The sequence below is a fragment of the Rhinolophus sinicus genome, chromosome 18, assembly GCF_057876585.1.
Source record: "Rhinolophus sinicus isolate RSI-liver-muscle chromosome 18, RSI-T2T, whole genome shotgun sequence".
In the NCBI taxonomy this organism is placed as follows: Eukaryota; Metazoa; Chordata; class Mammalia; order Chiroptera; family Rhinolophidae; genus Rhinolophus; species Rhinolophus sinicus.
The window spans coordinates 108,271,360-108,291,377 of NC_142518.1; the positions used below are offsets into that span (position 1 = coordinate 108,271,360).

The window sequence follows — 20,018 nt, forward strand, 5'->3', positions numbered from 1 at the left end:
CCAGCTTGCACAGCGAGTCATCGCAGACTGGGACCGGAACTCTGACTCTTGGCTCCCGATGTGGGGCTCTCTTCCCTATGTCATCAGGCCCAGCCAGCTGTCAAGGCTAAGGAGCTACATCCATGAGTCACTTGCTAACAAGAGGCATCCTGCCTCAAGGGCATGAGTCATAACGGAGCCCAGCTGACAATGGTCAACTCCAAAGAATCAACAGGAAATGTTGGGGATGCCTCGTCTGTGCTGCTGCCCGAGACAGAACGGTCTGGGCTCCTTGGGCAGGGGTGCCTGTCTCTTGTTATGAAGCCTGCACAGCCTTCAGTCCTTCAGAACAGGCTTCTGTCTGCTGCTTCAGACCCAAACATTCTGTTTGTCTAGCAGCCATCTAGGAGCTGGATCCACGGCCGCGACATGCTGTCAGGAGACTGCAAGGAGCAGGAAAGCCATCATCACTTAGAGGAGGTACGGCCAGGGGAGGTGCACGATAGCCTCTGTACGTGCAGATGGGTCAGCCTGGTCTGGTGGGCAGGCACACAGATGGAGGAGGACGAGGAGGTAGCCCACGGGGTGGGGCCAGGGGAAGTGGGCCACTGCAGGCAGAGAGTGCGGTATATGTGCAGGCTCTGTATGTGTACAGGCATGCGCAGAAGAGGACGGCTGGTGTTGCCGGTGCCCAGAATAGAAGTGCAGGACCAGAGGGGCATACAATGGGGCACAGAGAGGCTGCAAGAGGGGAGGAGGCAGGTCCTTTGAGGCCCTGATAGGGATGTTTTATTTTATGGTAAGAACAATGGGAAGGGCCAACAAACATGAAAAGATGCTCCACATCACTAGTCATTGGAGAAATAGAAATCAAATCCATGAGATACCACCTCACACCCACCTAGATTTAAAAAGAAAAAGGAAGTGTTGATAAGAAAGTCAAGAAATTGGGATCCTCATGCATCGCTAGTGGGAAAATAAAATGGTGCAGCCACTGTGGAGGACAGATTAATGGTTCCTCAAAAAGCTAAACATAGGGGTCGGCCACGTGGCTCAGTTGGTTACAGCACGAGCTCTCAACAACAAGGTTACCGGTTCAATTCCCACATGGGACGGTGGGCTGCGCCCCTACGACTAAAGGTTGAAAATGGCAACTGGACTTGGAGCTGAGCTGTGCCCTCCATAACTAAATTGAAGAACAACGACTTGGAGCTGATGGGCCCTGGAGAAACACACTGTTGCCCAATATTCCCCAATAAAATTTTTTAAAAAAATGTTCACTGGCAAATTCCATCACACACACACACACACACACACACACACACACACACACACACAAACCACAACTTTAAAAAGCAGCGGGAAGAACACTGGGAAGGCGGAAGGCTGGTTGAGGGCCGGAGGCAGGCTTCCTGCCAGTTCTGAGCACTTTGCTGTCTGTGCCCCTGTCTCTACCTTCCAAAGCTTCTGGGCGCTCGGAGCCTGCTTGTGTACTGTGGGCCTGGCCATGGTTTGTCCCTGCTGCGGGGCTTCGATGCGACAGTGTGTGGGATACCCTGACTCATAGGATGTCTGTAGCCCATGCCAGCTGCTTTCCTTGGGAGGCGCATCATACAAGGAAAGGGCGGTTTGGATGGGTGGAGTGACCTGCTCATGCCATGCAGCTAAGAAGTGACTAAGTCCCGACTCTCTAGAATCACACTGCCTGGTTCCTTCAACCCTTGGAGCAGCCATGTCCTTGTACGTAAAATGCAGCTGCTAACAACAGTCTTGCCAGGAAGCAGTTTTCTCTCAGAGGACCAAGCCTGGCTCACTTCCTTGGAGAAGGTGAAAAGGGCTCCACTTCCAAGAGACTTCCAGATGGGTCATCATCACTCAGTTCAACCTCAGGAAACATACAAAAATGTTCTTATCTCATGGCCCCTGCTGTTGGCCTGGGGGAGATGAAAATCACTGAGGGAAGAAAATCAGAGGCATGTGCAGGCTCTTTTCTTGAAAAGTGTTAGGGAAGATGTTAACTTTTACATCAGGTTCTGTGCTGTTGTTCCAAGGTTATCAAACTATCAATAGAAGATGGTTCTAGAAGGGCAAATTTTGAGAACACAGGGAAACGTGGAGGGTCTCTTCCTTAGCTCCTTTCCGCCACTGCTGGGTCCCTTCTGCTCTGTACCCTTCACTCCCTCGGACTCTCCCACTCCCTGCCAGCCTGGTGCCTCCACTTCTGGTCTCTAAAATGGGTTTCATGGGAAGATGAAAGGATTGAGGCTTAGCCCGATGGTGAACTTATAATATAAGTGCTCAGTAAGGTTAGCTATAATGACAAGAATTTTAAATAATAAAAAAGCAGTGTTGGTTTTTCTCATGGACCTTGTTCTCTTCCACATAATTGGTCATCTACATTGTAAGACTTTATCTTTTTGCACGGGATTCAATAGACTTCTTTTTCGTGACAAAGACATTTTAAAAGCAGTCGGTCCACCCTCTTCTTGGTGCTGACTCAGCTATTCCAGGAAGAAGGTTGTTCCTTCTTGGCCTGGACACCCTCCAAGCCACTCCCAGGGCTGGCACGAGTCTCAGGGCTGTGGGCTAGTGAGCCCCAGACACCCTTGGGGCTGACTTCTCCATTAGGCATAGTAGGCACTAGGGCCATGGGACGTTTAGGGGCTCGTGAAAATATTTTAATTTCTTTTCAAGTTGGAAGACAAAATGAATTTTTAGAAGGAAGGAAATATTTTAATATATACTATTAATGTGAATTAATGTACATTCATATGAATTAATGTATTCGTCTTTATACAATCACAAAATGTAATTTTTACTTATTTTCTTTTTATTGAGGAAAGGGCCCACAAAGGCAGCGATCCCCAGGGTCCACAGACATGAAAATGCAGCCCTGGGTCTTTCCCGCTAGGCTTCTCGTTTCCGATTCTATTCACTAACGCCAGGCCCCGAAGGTAGCCAGGATGGTGAATCTTTCCCCACTTTCCACAAAAACAGACTGAGGTTTGGAAATAAGAAGTGAGTTGGCTGATTATCACCCAGAGCTTTCTGCTGCCCCTAATGGCCATTTCAGGGCCCTTCCCTGCCAGGGAGACTAAAGTGGGGGAGTCCCTATGCCTGAGAGGAAAGCCTCCTCCACCTGCCCCCAAGCCTCTCCTGACATGTCCCTCAGCTATTTCTGGGCCATTGGGAAGAGAGCTGGAGGGTCAGAACAGTGCAGGAAAATGTTAACCACTAATCCTGGTCAGAACCATGGCTGCCAAACCTCCATAGAGCCGTGAAGCTGTGGTCAAAGGGTTATACGCGGTGCCCTGGGGATGCCCACAGACTCCTCACCTGGCTCAGTCAGAGTTCCACAGAGAAGCAGAACAATGGGAGATTAGATAGACAGACAGAGGTGGATGATGGATGGATAGATAATAGATAGATTTATTTATTTATTTATTTATTTATTTATTTATTTATTTATTTCAAAGAACTGGTTCACACAACTGTGGGGCCTGGCAAGTCCCAAATCTGCAGGGCAGACCAGCAGGATGGAAACTCAGGCAGGGGTTGATGCTGTAGTCTGGAGACAGTCTTCTTTGGGAAACCTCAGTGTTTTCTCTGTAGGGCTTCAACTGATTAGACGAGGCCCACCACATTATCAAGGGTTAGTAGTCTTCTCAAAGTCAGCAGATTGTAGATGTTAACCACAACGACAAAATACCTTCACAGCAACACTCAGATTAGTGTTTGATTGAATAACTGGGGACTATATTCTGGCCATCCATGATCCGTGCCACATTGGCCGAGGTAAGGGCTTGCTGGCTTATTTGACCACTTGAATCCTCTGTAATTTTTTCCTGCCTCCCCAAGCAGGAAGGCCCAAGTCAGGTTCTCAAGTAGAAGAGACTTTGAACCAAAGTCCAGTATCTGGCCCTTTGGCTGGGTCAGAGTGATATGGTGTCCCCTGGGCTCCTCAGCCCAACGGATGGCCCCTTGCTGCCAGCACCTGCCCTGCCATAGCAATTGTAAACAATGGCCCAAAGCGTGTGCTGTCACTGCCTTACCTGGGGAGTCCTGGCTTCCTAGACTATGCAGTCCTAGGTGCTGTAGCAGAGAGGAGCCTCCAGGAGGTTTCTGCTTTAGGGTCTTGGGCACCCCCACCCCTGCTGGGGGAGGGTGTGATGTCTTTGCTTTCCCAGCAGGGGGGAAACACAGCCCCTCCAGGGGTCCACACTCAGAGGAAAACAATTATCACAAGCCTCTAAAACCCCCGTGGGGTCCTGGGGCTTAGGGGCTAGCTGGATGCACTGGAAGCATCTAGAACTGTTCAAACTGCTACCTATGACTCACCTATGGTTGTCCTAAAATCAAGCTAGCAAGTCTCGACCAACATATACACAGGGTGCCCCCAAAAAATGTATACACGCTTTAAGAAAGGAAAAAAGAAACTATTAAAATGGTAATCCTCAGTATATACTAATAACAAAACGTGAATACAAGTCATGTATACATTTTTTGGCACCCTCAGTATTTGGAAAAATGAAACAGAATAAAAAGAAGGTAGCAGAAAATATCTAAGTGCATTGTGTTAGTCCATTTGACTGTTATAACAAAAATACAATAGACTGGGTGGTTTTAACAACCAACATTTATGTTTCACAGTTCTGGAATCTGGCAAGTCCAAGATCAAGGCACCAGCAGATTGGGTGTCTGGTGAGGGTCACAGATGCCCACTTTCTAGCTGTGCCTCCCAGGGTGAAGGAATGTGGGGTTTCTTTTATAAGGGTACCAATCCCATTCATGAGGGCCCTACTTTCATGACCTCATCACCTCCCAAAGGCCCACCTCCTAATGTCATCACCTTGGGGACACAAACATTTAGTTTATGACATGACGCCCCTGGCTCCACACAATTCACATCCCTCTCACGTGCTTTTAAGATGCCTCAATACTCACTTTCATAGTTTGCTTTTCATATGAATGCACCGCTTTATTGACCCATTCGACTGCAATGGACAGTTGGGTGGGTTCCAGACTTTGTATACCTTGAACAAAGGTATACTTTGTATACCTTTGTATACCTTGGTTCATGTCTCCTGATGCACGTGTGTACTCACTCCCATAGCATATAGAACTAGGAGTGGAATTGCTGGGTCATCGGGCGTGGCCATCTTCAACTTCACTAGGTAATGCAAACTTTCCCAAAGTACCTATCCCATTGCACACCCCCAAAGCAGTATGAATGAGTGTTCCAGGGGCTCCCCATTCTCACCGACACTTGTGAATTTTAGCCCTTCTGGTGGGTACATAGTGGATCTCTTTGAGGTTTCCATGTGCATTTCCCTTATTACTAGAAATCAAACTGCATTTCACACATTTATTAGCCATTTGGATTTCCTGGCTTGTAAATTATCTATTAAGCCTTTTGCCAATTTTTCTATTTGGCCGTCTGTGTTTTTGTTAATAACTTGTAGGACTTTAAAAAAAAAAAATCTGGCTATAAGCCCTTTGTCAGTTTTATGTGTTCCAGATCCCTTTTCTCAATTTGTGGCTTGCTTTTTACTCTCTTCATGCTATCTTTTGAAAAATATGAATTCTTCATTTTAATGCAGTCCAGCTTGTCCATCTTTTCCTTATGCTTAGTGTTTTTCCTGCCATGTTTAAGAAATCTTACCCTACCCTTAGGTCATGAAGACATTCTCTTTTATGCTCTTTGGAAAGCTGTGTAGTCTCACCTTTCACATTTAAATCCTTCATCCACCTGGACTTGATTTTTGTGTGTGATGGGAAATAGGAGCCCTACTTCATTTTTTATCCTTATGGATCCCCTATTATCCTTGCACGATTGACTGAGAAGGCTATTCCCTCCTCACTCCCATGCAAGGTGTCCTGTCATAAATCAGAATATATATCTGTGGGTCTGTCTGTGGGCTCACTCAGCTAGCCCATCAGTCTATTTAGCCATCCTTGTACTGAAACCATAGCAGGCAGATGTCTCTCAACACTTATTGACCCAGGCTTTCCTCATAAGGGGTTAGAAGGCTAAAAGTTAGCTATACCCAGATTGGTAAGGATCTTGAAAATCAATTGGAGAGGCCTAGACTTGACCTGGGGAGCAAAGGGGTTCCCCAGCATGTCAGGAAGCAGAAGAGAGATCCTGGATCAGTGTCTTAGGAAGATATTTCTGGGACTCAAGTGTCAGCACAGGAGCGTGGGGCCGAGAAAAGAATGTGGGGGTTATTGCAGTGGTTCAAGACTAAGATCACGGGCCTGGATGAAGGAGGTGGCCGCGGAAACAGAAAGGAAAGGATGTGTCCAAGAGACATTTAAAGGAGAAAATGGAAATGATGGTATTTTGTTATGAGTCACAGGAAGAGGGAGGGCTTTGGAGACTGAAAACTGATGCCAAGCTTTCTAGCCCAGAAACAGAGAGGACTCTGGTTTGATGAAAGAGGCCCAGAAAGTAATTGGGGGAGTATGTTTTTTTCCACCACTCCATCCTGAAAGTTCAGTTAGTGTTCCAGAAAATCAATCAGAGTAGTCTTGACAGTAAGCCTGTTGAGCAGTGACATGTCCGTTGCCCATGGCTTTGGGTTTTAAGAGTTGCAGTGAGACCTTGAGCCGTGTTTGGGCACCCCTGGGCATCGTTGATTTGATTTGCTTTGCAGACTGAATCCAGTTGGATCATGAGGACATCCTAAAGCAATTTGATAAATAAACAACTGCCTTTCCAATAGTTAAAATGACAGATTCAAACAAGAGCAGTAACAAAAAGAATGACCAAACCTAAAGGGAAAAGTAACTTTAAAAAAAAAAAAGGTAGCCCTAGGCCAATAATGTATGGAACACTATGAAATATATCTAAAAGGTACAGTGGATACTTGTAAATACTTGTAATTGTTCTTCTTTCTATTGGCGTAGTATGTTTAAACGTGTATAGTCCTCTCAATCTTCCTATCCCTGCTGACATGCGCCAAAGCGTGCAGGTCTAATACTATTACTGAAAAGCCAACAGCATATTTACAGAGACTGAATGTGTATGAAGAGCAGATAAATCAAGTCTCTTGGAAAAATAAAATCCCATAGTCAATTATGTTGTGAAAAGACTAAAATAGTGTTTGCAACTCAATTACACCACCAGTTGGATTTTTAAAAAGAGGCCATTCACATTTTAGGTCATAAAATCGCTCCCTTAATCCTTTAAACATCAAATAAAATTAAGATTTTAGGATAAGATTCACTTGGTTAAAAATAATATGAAAATCTTTGGCAAATAATTAAAAGGGATTTGGCAACATAATAACCAGTTAACTCCAGCACAGATTTAATAAAGAATGGGTTCTGAGAGGAACTGGTATTTACTTTTTTTTTTTCTTTTCTGTATGGAACTACAAGAGTCCCTGATTCTGAGTACTACTGATATTTGCAGATGAAATCAAATGAAAGGTGCTGTGAGATTCTGTCCTGGGCGTGAGGGGCTGACTCAGTAAGCCTGGGCCCCTGGAGACCTCTTCCCCTAAAAGACAAGAGTCCACAGTCAAACAAGGCTCAAGTGTGGCCATGAAATTGACATCTTGACTTTCTATAGCCACCTGTCATTTGTTCTGTGGTATGAGAGCCAATGCTGACTTTTCTCCTGGGTCTCAGAAATCCTACGCTCAAGCCACCCAACTTTCCAAGCCAGAATCCTTGTTTCACAAAGGCCAAAACACACAAGTGTTGTGAGCCTAGATACTCATCCTGTCACCCATTCGCTTAGTCACTCATCTGTCCACTCACTCCGTCGTTCATTCACTCACTTATTTCACAAACATGTCTTGAGTGTTTGCTGTAGGCCTGGTGCTGAGGGGAATACAGAGCAGAACAGGCGTTAGCCCGACTCTCATGGAGCTCACCCCCTAGTCATCACGAGGCAGAAGTACAAAGTAACCACACCACAGGGCAGAGGAAAATAGGGCAACAAGGAGATACGAAGATTCAGGGAGGGCAGAAGGAGAAGCTAATTTCACCTCTAAAATTCCCCATCCTTTACTTGACTCCTTTATTGCGTCCCTTCCCCATTAGAATATCAGCTCCGTGAGGGCAGAGGTGTATGAACGCACTGTTGTATCCTGTGTACTAGAAAAGTGCCTGGCACATGATGGGTGCCATGAAAATGTCTGTGGTATAAATGAGTGAATTGTAGGAGGAGGGAGAACACTGATGGAGCTCTCTTTGGAAATGCTTTGCAGAGGAGAAAATCCTCGAGATGGGCTTTGACACAATGAAATAGCATCTTGGTCGAAAGGAACAGCTGGAGCCCAGGGCTGAGAAGTTGCATGGTGTGTTCCAGGAACAGAGTTGTCCAGTGTAGAGAAATGTAGGACACGAGGGGAGACCAGATCACCGAGAGCGTTCAAAGCCAGGCAGAGGTGCTGTGTGTTCTCCTGTGAGTGCTGGGGTCTCTAGAGAAGGAAATGGACATCCACTTACTGAAAAGGCTAACTGCCTGGTGGATCCAAGGTTCGTACCCGGGGAGCCTGCCTAAGAGCTCCGATGCTCTTTACCAGGATCTAGTGATCACCTGCTATGTCTGCAAGAAAAGACAAATAGGGTGGAAAGAACTAGTAGCAGAAGCTATAGCAGGAAGGACCCTATGACCGAGGGAAGTAGGGGGTAGGCCTCAAGCTGGGCCTCCCAGCCTGGCTGGCAGCCCCCTGATGGGGAAGGGCCAGCTGATCCTAAAGGCCCCCACAGCCCTGACATTCTGGGACTCTAATTATAGAAGTGAAAGCTTCATTCCAGATAGCTGGGGAAATCCTGGGGTTCAGTTTCATCTCCCAGGGGCTGCTAGTACAGCTGGCACTGAGGCAGTTAAAAAGGAATGGACTGGAAATCCGGCGAGTCTGCATCAGCCTAATTGTCTCTCCCCCGACTTGTTTGCTTCTAGATGTCAGCAACTCTTTCAGGACAGCAGCCTTTTCACAGGCAAGGGGCTGTGAAGGGGATGGGTCCTGGAGGCCAAGAAGAAATCAAAGACCATGTTCCTTCCTATCTCTGCTTCTAAAAAAGCAAATAAGAAAGGTAGAGCTGAGGTCTGATGGACAAAGGGGGCAACCTTGTCATAAACAAGTCTCAGTTTTCATGGAAGTCGATCCCACGGGCAGCTGAGAGGGAAGCCCCCATTCCCAAAGACTAGGCTGGGCTGTCCTTTCTATGTCTGTGCAAGGGGGGCCCGTGGGAGACCTGTGCCCTGGGGCGTCATTCCTGACACTGAAGCTGGGCTTGCACAAAGAAACCAGCTGAGGAAAAAGTCTATAACCAGCCAAACAACTGGTTACTAGAAAATCACCAGAACTAGTCATGAAAAACAAAAGAAATACATACCTCAAACTAGCTCTAATTGGTTATTTCTGTGGTTTGAATTCCACTGCCTGAAAAGTTTGACTGTAACATGGTCCAAGCTGGGCACCAACCCCAGGGAGGCCAGGCAAAGCCACTAGCTGGACTTAAGGTTGAAAGTCAAAGGCTGATCATCAGTGCAAAGGGATAAGGTGTGATAAGGTGGGGAGGGGAGGGAGGACACCCCGGTGGGGGGGGGAATCAGCCATGACTCGGGTGCTGGTGGCACTATTGCTACATGGGGAACAGAGATGGGGTCTGCAGTGACAGGCAAAAGATCCAGCTGTGAGCTCTATAAGACTGAGGAGCCCATGGGTCGTCCTGGAGGACAGGCCAGGAAGGAGTTGGGAAGACAGGTGTGGGCTCCAGACAGAGATTGGCGGACTCCCTTCAGACACTGTCACAGTGGTCTGTGTGTGTGGGGGGGGGGGGCGGTGGGCTGAAGTTCAGCTTTGGCCACGGTTGGAGGAGCTTAAGAAATATCTGGGTGGACATGTCCAGCAGGCTGTTGGATATACAACTCTAGTGCTGAGGGCAGAAGGAGGGCTGGTGAGCCTGTGCCGGGAGCCCAGGGGAGTGACAGTCCCCTCTCCCACCCTCAACCTCTCCTTTGTCACCATAGCCGCCAAGTTTCTGGCTCAGCCAAACCCCTCTGGATCACTGGAGCCCTGTGCCTGGGGCCTCGGGTCCCTCTGCTGCCCTAGTGGGAGGGGGCGTCCTGGGGTCCCCAGCTGCCTGCCCCTAGTGGGTCCCAGGGGCCCCTGCCAGGCTGGCCTCTTCCTGTTCCCGTACCTCCATCCTCAGGCTCATCCTGTGGCGGCCTCACCCTCTAAGGCCTGTCCTTGGCCCGGGGTCCCCCCCCCACCCCGCCTTCCCTGGAAGGTCAGGTGACAGCTCAGTGGGGAGGAGAGGCCTGGACTGCAGCTGTGTCTCTGCAGTGTGTTCTCGCCATGTTGGGGACGCAGCTGAGCTGTCTGTGTGCTGGGCTGGGCTGGGACTCTGCCAGTAGAGCGAGTGGTTACGTCAGAAGCCCCTTGTGCACCTTCGCCAGGCTGGGACCTGCCTGTGGGCCAGCGACCAGTGTGGCCTGCTCTCCTCTGCAGAGAGGGCCAGCAGAGGGGATGGGGGGGGCTGGGAAAGCCACGGGCCTGCAAATGGCAGTGCCCTCCCACGTGTGGGGAGCGGACCCTCTGAGAGCCCGGGAAGCAAACAGAGATGAAAGGAGGGAAGGCAGGGAGGGAAACAGGGAGGGAGGGGCTGCCCATGTCTTCCCTGGGCACCCATGGTAAATGCCCCGTCAGCCAGCACCAGGGCCAACGCAGGGCCAGGGTGACTGCTTCTGAGATGCGTCCTGTGTCCTCGGGGACCAGGTGCTTAGTGGATGCCGCCTCCGGCAGGTGTCACCAGGGCAGGCCATGTGTCCCCAAGGAGAAAACCTCATGGAGGCCACAGTATTCGACCTGTTAATCCTGGTGAAACTTGGAGGGGCTGCCAGGTCCTCCAGAGCCCATGGGCGTCTCGGGGGGGGGGCCTGCTGAGAGTCCTGGCTGAGGACGCAGGGACCCTGGGCCGGCCCTGACTTGCATGTGACCTTGGGCACAGTCCTGGGCTCTGTGGGCCTGGTCTCTCCGTCTGTCAGCAGCTTGAGCACGGGGCCTGGCTGACCTAAAGGGCCCTGCCGGTCCCTCCCATAGGCTTCCAGGGACCAACCGGCTCAGGGCTGCAGGTGCGCCAGGCCACCCTGGGTCAGCTGTGCTGCCTGCTGCACAGGGACCAGCCATGGGCCCCTCTGTCCCCTCATCTCCAGTCGCGTCCCAGCTCCTAGGACAACGTGCTTCTTCCCATTGTGGGAATTATAAAGAGTACTGCCCCCAGCTTGTCGTCACCCCAAGGGCCACACCAGTGTGGGCATACCTCAGAGAGCCCAGAGCGGCCAAGCACCCTCCTGGACCACCCAGTGTGGACCCCTGGAGCTGAGGGCTGGGCCCTGAGCAGAAAATGTCCTTTGCTTGGGTGGTGGCTGCTTGTTTTCTGTCTCTTGTTCATGTTATTTTTAGCCCACTTTGTGAGCACTCTCTCGGCCTTGGCAGAACGAGAGCGTGCCCAGGGAAACTAGTGGGCACATTAGCAAGGCAGACGGACCAATGGGTCTGCCGAGGGGCTGGGAGGCCGGAGGAGAAATTGTTTGCTTGGCCCCATCTATTTATTAGTGTGCTCAGAGATTGCTATTTATATTTTAACCCCCCCAGGGACAGCCGTGAATCTCTGGATGAAAAGAGTTGGTGTATTTGCAGCCTTGAAAGTAAAAAATAATCAGTAGTCACAAACCGAGCCAAGACTGCCAAGGGTGGGAGGCTGTGGGGGGGTGCGGCCCTGAGAGGCCCAGAGAATAGCTACAGGACAGCTTGCAAGGTCTGTGTTCTCACATGTTAATTGGGCTGTTGGTGGTGCAGATCAAGATAAGCAAAGGACAGAGAAAGCCTGTGAAAATGTGGCCTGGCAATTGCAAAAGGGTTTCACACCTCAGAAAAGGGGGACTGTTTCCCAGCCCTACCCCAGCAGCTGTAGAACATGCTGGAGGTCCCATGGGAAGTGGAGTGGCCAGGCTGGGGCCAGAGTCAGGGCCAGGGTTCCTTCCGTCTGAGCAGGAAGGCAGCTTTCACAGGCCTAGAAGCCCACTCTCCCCTTGCCCCAGCTCCTAGAAGCATCCGTGGGGCGTAGACCACCCTGGCCCAGACCACCCCGGCCCAGCTCCCTCTGTGCAGCTGTCAGGCCAAGGCCGGCTCAGTCTCTGGGCCTGAGAGGCCCATAAGGGGTTGGTGCAGGAAGAAGGTTTGGATGAGCCTCTCTTTGAGGGAGGGCCATTTCAGCTTGAATCCACCCTGATCCTGCTGCCCCCAGAGGGCCTGCCAGGTGGGAGTGAGGCCACCAACGTGTCAAGCTGGGGGTGGGAAGCAGGGGATGGGTTGGGGCTTAGAGCCTCTTCAAGGGTCTGAGCCTAGTTTTTTGAAGCAAACTAGAAACTTGCAAATATTAAGACATTTCCACTGTGAGCTGTTTGCATCTCAGACGCCCTTGTATTTAGTCTGTTATAATGGAGATGTTTGGGGACGCTTATCAATAAGCATTTTAACAATTTGCAGCAGCCCGCTTGTGGTTTTAGGCACACTGGATGCTGTCTCTAGAGCTTACTAAGGGGCGACAGTTTAAGGACGTGTGTAGACATAACTGACTTCTTCCTGGAGTAAGACTAGCTTGCAGGCATCTCAGAACTTGACTGGAGAAAAGTAACCCAAACCTGGCACCCCTCCCAGGAGAGCTTTTCCTTCCTAAGGGGACCCAGCAATGTGCGTTTCAGCTCCTGGCGGGGGGTTTCTGCGGAGTCTGACAACTCTAATGGTCTTGTTTGCCACGTGCTCAGGCATCAGGCGCCTGCATCGTCTGTCCGTCTAGTCCCATGGCGGGAGGGGGGGAGGGGAGGAAGCCCAGGGCCATCCTGCCCTGGCGCCTGATGAAAGCTCAGGTTTTAGCGCAATTAACATCTCCGGCCCATAGTTTATGGCTAAATCTCCATACATCACAATCTAAAAGCAAACATTTGCCTTTGATAGCTCTAATTTATGCATAGAATCAGTTGACTGTTCACATCTTAATTGTTATTTTTTTTTGAATAGCTTCACAGCGGAAAATCAAAGCCGTCTGAGTTTTCTAAGCTGCAACTTATTTTCTTGGTGTGTTTTTTTTCTAACGTAAAACATCTAATTAATCCATGTAATCTGGATACTTTATGTTTAAACCTTTCATGCTCCTAAAACAAACTGAAGGAAAATGTAGCTAATTTGTATAGAAGCTTTGTATCTTTTTTTCTCTCTTTCCTCAGATACATTAGCGAATACATGGTGAGAACAGGAGGAAGACTGTGAAACAAGAAAATGAATGAAATTCCAGTCATTGATATGTTAAAGGAGCTTTACTTCCCTGGGAAAATATTAATATTCGTAAGTTAACCCAGTGCTAGCTGGGGCACCTTTCTCCCTTCGCCTTCATTTCAGAAAGGGTTTGCCTAAGGGGGGTCCCTTGGGCCCCACACAGTTGGGTGAGGGTCCAGCAGCCAGGCAGCGCTAGGCACAGGTCAGAGGCATAGCAGAACCGTCACCCGCCTGCTCCAAGCCTGCCTTCTCCTCGGCAGAGCCTCCAGCCAACCTCCTTGTGAGTCTGCCTGAGGCCCCTTAGCTGCGCAGTGAAGAAGCCAGTAGCTGATCTGAGAGCTACCTGACTCCAGATCTTAGCTTTTGGGCTCCATGGCTCAAGAAAAATCCCTTAGGATCTCAGTCCTGAGCTTAAAGACCTTTGCGGCGCCTCTGAGGTCAGAGAAGGAGCTGGAGGCTGCACAACACCAGTGCATCTCTGGGCTTTGCAGATACATCTCAATGGAGCAAACTCTGCGGCCCTCCCCTCCCTCCTGAGCCTCAGCCCTGTCAGTCCCCATGTTCTGCCTTGGCTGGGGACTCAAATCCCAAGAAACAAAGAGGGTATTTAAGTGCAATATCCCTAGTGAATAAAGAAAGGAGATTTGCTTGCCAGACTATTTAAGGCAAGTTCTCTAAGCCATTTCTCCTTAGCCAGCACGTTGGCCTGGGGGACGGTAAAGGACCTGAGCAGCTCTCAAAAGCCTGTCTTCAGAATCCCTCCTGGAACCACTATGTGGAAGGAAGAATTGACAAATTACAAATTATTACCATGGGCAGAAGGCAAAGGCACCTCTAGACAGGATATGGGGAAAGCTCCTGGGAACAGGCTTATTCCACTACACTCTTCCCAGCACACAGATTACAACTGGCCAGGGGACTGAGGGGGAGGAAGTGGCCAGATGGCACTGGGCTCCACCCCAGCCCCTGCTGGAGGGTGTCTGCAGGAGGGCTGCTTGCAATTCTCTGTCACCACCCACACCACCACTGCCTACCTGGTGCGCTACCTTTGGCAGAGGGGCTGGTCAGGGTCCAGGACGAGTAGATGCTGCACTGGAGGAAGGCTGTGTCTTGGGGCCATTTCCTGTTGGCTTCGAAACAGGCTCTGAGGGAAAGGAAGAATCCCAGGGCTGGGCCTCATTTCCTCATCTGCCATTCTCACCTCCACACCAATATGAAAACATTTTGCAGACTCCACATAACAGCAACTAGTGGTACTTTTATCATCTGCTAATCAAGGAACACAAAAGTACAAGAGAGCCAGTATCAATGGGCTGAGACCCAGTGTCAGCAGGGCTGTGCTGTTTGAAGGCTCCAGGGGCTTATCCTTCCTGCATCTTCTCGTCCAGCTTTTGGTGGCCCCAGATGTTCCTTGGCTTGTTGCTGTGTCACTCCAATCTCTGCTTCTCCTTTCCATTTTGTTCTCTTCTTAGGGCACTTGTCATTGGATTTAGGGCTCACCCAGATAATCCAGGAGGATCTGATCTGGAAACCCTTACCTTAATGACACCTGCAAAAACTTTTTTTCCAAATAAGGTCACGTTCATGAGTTCCAGGGGGACTTAGCACTGCAGTACAAACGTGTTGTACTGTAGACTGATTGACCAGGCCCTCCTGCCACATGGCCGGTGTGGAGTGGGCAGTCTATATGTCACCTGAATTCTAGTGTGGTGGAAACTGGACTCTGCATTTCCTTTGAGTTGGTTATTTCTCTCTCCCAGCCACAAAGCTTCCACCACGAAGGGAAGGGAAGGGAAGGGAAGGGAAGGGAAGGGAAGGGAAGGGAAGGGAAGGGAAGGGAAGGGAAGGGAAGGGAAGGGAAGGGAAGGGAAGGGAAGGGAAGGGAAGGGAAGGGAAGGGAAGGGAAGGGAAGGGAAGGGAAGGGAAGGGAAGGGAAGGGAAGGGAAGGGAAGGGAAGGGAAGGGAAGGGAAGGGAAGGGAAGGGAAGGGAAGGGAAGGGAAGGGAAGGGAAGGGAAGGGAAGGAAAGGGAAGGGGAAAAGAAAGATACATGCATATTCCTCCGTTCAGCCACTAGAGGTGCTATCCCATAGGGCAGCTTGGCTCCTGCCCTCGCTGATTAGCCTTTGATGGCTCCCTGGTGCCTGTGAGATGTAGTCTGTGCCAGTCTGCTCAGCTTGGCATTCAAGATCAGGAGGATCCAGCCTACCTCTGGAACACCCCTGTGGGGACAGAGTCCCAGAGAGCAGTTTCCAGGCTCTCGGCCTCACATGGAAAGGTGCTGGCTCGGGTAGTAGATGGTCATCAGCTGTGATTGGATGGCCATCAGCTGTAAGCAGTTAGCCATTGGCCACTGATATAACTGCAGTGGGTACGCTAGCAAGCACGGAGTGTGGATTGAGGGTTGCAGAGGCAGATTGCAGTCAGCAAGTGGGGTTGGTTGGCAGAGAAGTAGACGGCAGGTTGCAGATAGTGTGGCTCCTGCTTCCTGTGTCTCCAACCCAGCCACCAGTGAGACTATAGTGGTATGACTCCCCTACCTATGGCTCCGTGGGTGTTCTGTTTTGGCTTCACCATATCCTGCGTTCTTGGGCGGGGAGCGGGAGCACAGAGGCTGCATGACAACCTCTCTCTCCACCCCTCACCCATCTCACAGAATACCCTGCCCTCCTCTGCCCCCAGGCTTCTGCTGACTTCTTCCTTGCCTGGGATACTTTTCCACACCTGCTTGCCTTCTTTCCATCTTACAAGGCTCAGCTCAAACTTTACCACTGCCTACTGTAGAAGCCTTCCCAGACTAGCAGAGTTGAGAATGACACCCTCCCTCTGGTCTAGTCCCTTCTTAAGGGTCCATATCAATATCACAGTTAGACTTGTGGCCAACTCACCTAATCAGGGGTCTCTTTCTTGTTTCAAGGGATGGAGTTGAACTTTCCCTGGGGTCCCTGACACCTCGCACATGGTAAGATATGCAATTGTTTTTGTTGAATTGAAGGCATGTGTACATATTATTACTTCCTCTGTTACTTAGTTGGCAAGGAAATTGTCCAATTCCAAGAGGGGAAAAGGGAAGGAAAAGCAGCTGAGAGAGAAGGGGTCCAGACTCACCCAGCATAGCAGATGGCATGCAGAGATTCTGACCTTTGCCCTGCCCTCTCCTGCTGTCCCTTTTCTGCAGGGTGCCCCTGGTCCAGAGTGTCTCAGGCATCCCCCTTGCCTACTCTTTGAAGAACTGCAGTTGTCTTGGCATAGGGACTAGGGGTTCATTCTGTCAACACCTGAGATAAGTGCAGATATTGCTCAGATTGCCTCAGCCTTCACAGATGTCCCTCACATCCCCTTCCTGCTTCCTCCTTGCTTTAGCCAAGGCCAGATCTCATCCTTTCAGCTCCTCTAGGTGCTGGGAAAGTACACCTCACCCCCAAGCTCACAGCTAGACATCATACCCAATCCCCAACTAAACCTCACCCCTGGAGTCTGTCCCCAGAAGCCCCCTGACTCAGCCCCGCTAATCACGATGCACAGCCCCCTCAGAGACTAGCTGTCTGTGTTTGTCCACAGCTTTTTCTCAGCCCCTCAGGCTCTTCACACTTGCTCCCATAGGAGCGTCAGCCCAAAAACTCCATCCTGCCATCACTATGGTGTGGGCAGCGGAGAGCATGAACTCTGACATCAGCTGGCGGGGGTGGAGGTGGGGGCGTGTCTCAGCTCTGCCCCTTATTAGTTTGGAACTTTTCTGAGCCTCAGGTCCCAATGAACTCATTCATTCACTTACTCAGTAAAATATACACACACACAAAGGTCAGACATGTATAGCACCTACTACCGTGTTTCCCCAAAAGTAAGACCTAGACAGACCATCAGCTCTAGTGCATCTTTTGGAGCAAAAATTAATATAAGACCTGGTATTGTATTATATTATACCCGGTCTTATAGTAAAATAAGACTGGGTCTTATATTAATGTTTGCTCCAAAAGACGCATTAGAGCTGATGGTCTACCTAGGTCTTATTTTCGGGGAAACACGGTAGGTGCTAGCCATTGCAGGGGGGACAGCAGTGTAAAGGACGAATGCCTGCCTTCCATGAGCTCAGGCGTTGGTCCTGGGCGAGGTGCTAGCCATGCAAATAAGCATGATAAATTAAAAAAAAAAAAAAAAAGGATGTAATGCCAGGCAGTGCTCTGCTCTGATGGGACTGCTGAGCTCCTAAACATTTTCTGCTCTCAATCATTATATTATAAAAACACAGCAAAGGGCTAGGGGCTAGAGAATTCTAAACTTGCAATAAAAAGTTACTTTTCCTGCAAGGATTTTAATAAGGAAGATTAAAAAAAAAATAGCTGTGGGTGTATTTGACTATTACAGGCTAAAATAATCAGCTGCTCCAGATGTCCTGAATAGCCCATAAAAACAAAGTCAAGGTTCTCGGCCATCCAAATACTGTGTCCTCAATTTTAGGACAGTGTGATTGATAAGATGCAAATACTTGCATAATGGTTTTTCAGACAGAAATAAAGAGGAAACCAAACGGCACTGAAGGTGCCCATGGAGAGTGAGGAGCATTGGTGTTAACATGTGAGAAAGCCTGTGGCTCTGAAAAGCCTCTTTGCCGCCAGGCTCCCAAACACCAGCGGCTGAGGTGAGCCAGCCGCTCTGCCAGCACAGCCTGCTTCATCCATCAGTCACAAGCGACACTTCTGCCCCCTCCCCACCCCGGTAGCTCCAGTTCCCAACTCAAATCATGCCATCACCAAGAGCAAGCTGAGTAAGTAATGTAACTGGGCTGTCCTGGTGATGCTTTTCTGTTCCATGGGAGTCAGTGCAAGAACATGCTTGTGGGTGCAAATGGGGGACAAGGGAAAGAAGCCGCCACATCCATCCCTGGGAGGGGTCCGAGGCCTGGACTGAAGTGGCAGGGAAGCCAGCAGCATGAGGGGACTATTTAGGAAGTGAACTGACAGAACTGGTTATTGAGAGTCTGTGGAGAGAAAAAATGATGGGGGGTGGGTGCATTGGAGGTGTGTCCAATTTCCTGGCTGATTACTGAGAAGTTTGAAAACGGTGTGGGGAAGGCCCACCTCAGGGCTAGATCCAGCAGAGCACTTGCCCCACGCTCCCACTTTCCCCTGCAGCCAGCTCTGTGATGTTTGCGGAGGGACTGACGAGGTGCAGTTGAGCTGGGCTGTACCTATCCCCTTCCTGAAGGCCAGCTCCATGGCCATCTCCTCCAGGTCTCTCTCCTGAACCCGCAGAGACTCTGGGTGGTTCTTTGTGCTTCTCTGACAACCCTGATCCTACCTTTCCCCATCTGAAGTGCACAGTTAGTGCAGACTGCTGGCAGGGCCCCCAAGCAGCCCTGCTGGGATCCCCATCTGCATGACGGGGCAAGTCTGCAGTCCCCGTGTTGGGGTTCCCATCCTGGGTCCACTTCTCTCTGTGCAGGGGGGCTGTAGGAAGGGCCTGCTTCTTATGATACAGCCATGACATAGGGTCGTGCTATGAGGGCACCAGGACAGTGCCTGCCTGGCCCTGGGTGTCTGCCTGGCCGTTGGTAGAGGCTCAGTAAGTGGTAGCTTTGCTTCTGATTGTGTGTTTTTTCCTCCTTTCTTCCTTCTCCCTCTCCTTGGCATTGTTGCTATGGTATGTGTATTGGTTTCCTGTTGCTGCCCTACGAAATTACCACACATTTGTTGGCTTAAAATAGCAGAAATGTATTCATTTATGCAGAAATTTATGCATATAATGTATTTATCCTCTCACTGTTCTGAAGCCACAGTCTGAAATGAAGGTGTCAGCCAGGCCACATTCCTCAGGAGGGTTCTAGAGTAGATTCCTTCCTTGCCTCCTCCAGCTTCTGCTGGCCCCAGGCTTCCTTGGCTTGTGGCCGCATCATTCCACCTCGGCCTCCTCCAAATGGCCGTCTCCCCTATGTTTCCAATCTCCTTCTACCCCCCTCTCATAAGGACACCTGCCGTTGGATTGAGGGCCCACCTGGATAAACCAGAATACGTCAGCTCCAGATTTTTCATTTCATTACATCTGCAAAGGCCTTTTGTCAAATAAGGTCCCATTCCTAGGATCTGGGTGCACGTATCTTGTTGAGGCTGCCATTCAACACACTATAGTATGAGTATTAGGATTTCCCATCACCTCCAAGATCACAGGCCACCCCACCTGGGTTCCCTTTGCTGAGCCCCTGTAGGACACTCACAGAGCTAAGTGCCCGCAGCAAGACTGGAGGCAAGAGCGCAGCTGGTCTGGACTCTCCAGAACTCAAGGGAAAAGTGACCCTGGTGATCAGGTTGTTGCAAAGCCATCACAAACCTGGCAGGGGAAACGGGGGACTCTGTAGGAGGCCCTCGCAGGGGCAGGCTCTTCCAGGAGGCCTACCTCCTGCCTGCTTTCAGCAAGCTTTGAGAAGGCATCTCCTGTGTGCCTGGCTAATATTTGTTGCTGGGACACAGTGTTAAGTCAAGCCCCAGGGGCCCCTCCCAGCAGTCACAGGCGTCTTGCCGTTCCTGCTTCTGCCCTCGGGGCTACCCAGACTTCCTTAAGGGACTGCAAAGGGGCTCTCCCCTGACCCTACAGAAACACACACCCTCAGGAGGCAGTGGGTCCTGAAGCACACAGGGTCCCCACCCGGTTTCTGGAACGACAGTCCTGGGTTTGAGCTCTGACTAGCGCGTCTGTCACTTCAGGCCACTTCACGGAGGTAAAAGTGGCGGCAGTGAGCCTGATAGGGT

General features: G+C 50.2%; 1 non-coding gene across 1 annotated transcript in view; it reads left to right on the top strand.

The window, feature by feature from the left end:
* The window catches only part of LOC109459202 (uncharacterized), a 224,685-nt gene extending 208,448 nt beyond the window's left edge, over positions 1-16,237 (top strand). The window contains exons 11-12 of the transcript XR_016019901.1: positions 13,229-13,346; positions 16,193-16,237. This is a non-coding gene — a transcript (uncharacterized LOC109459202). The remainder of the gene's footprint in view (positions 1-13,228; positions 13,347-16,192) is intronic.
* The last annotated feature ends 3,781 nt before the right edge of the window (positions 16,238-20,018 follow it).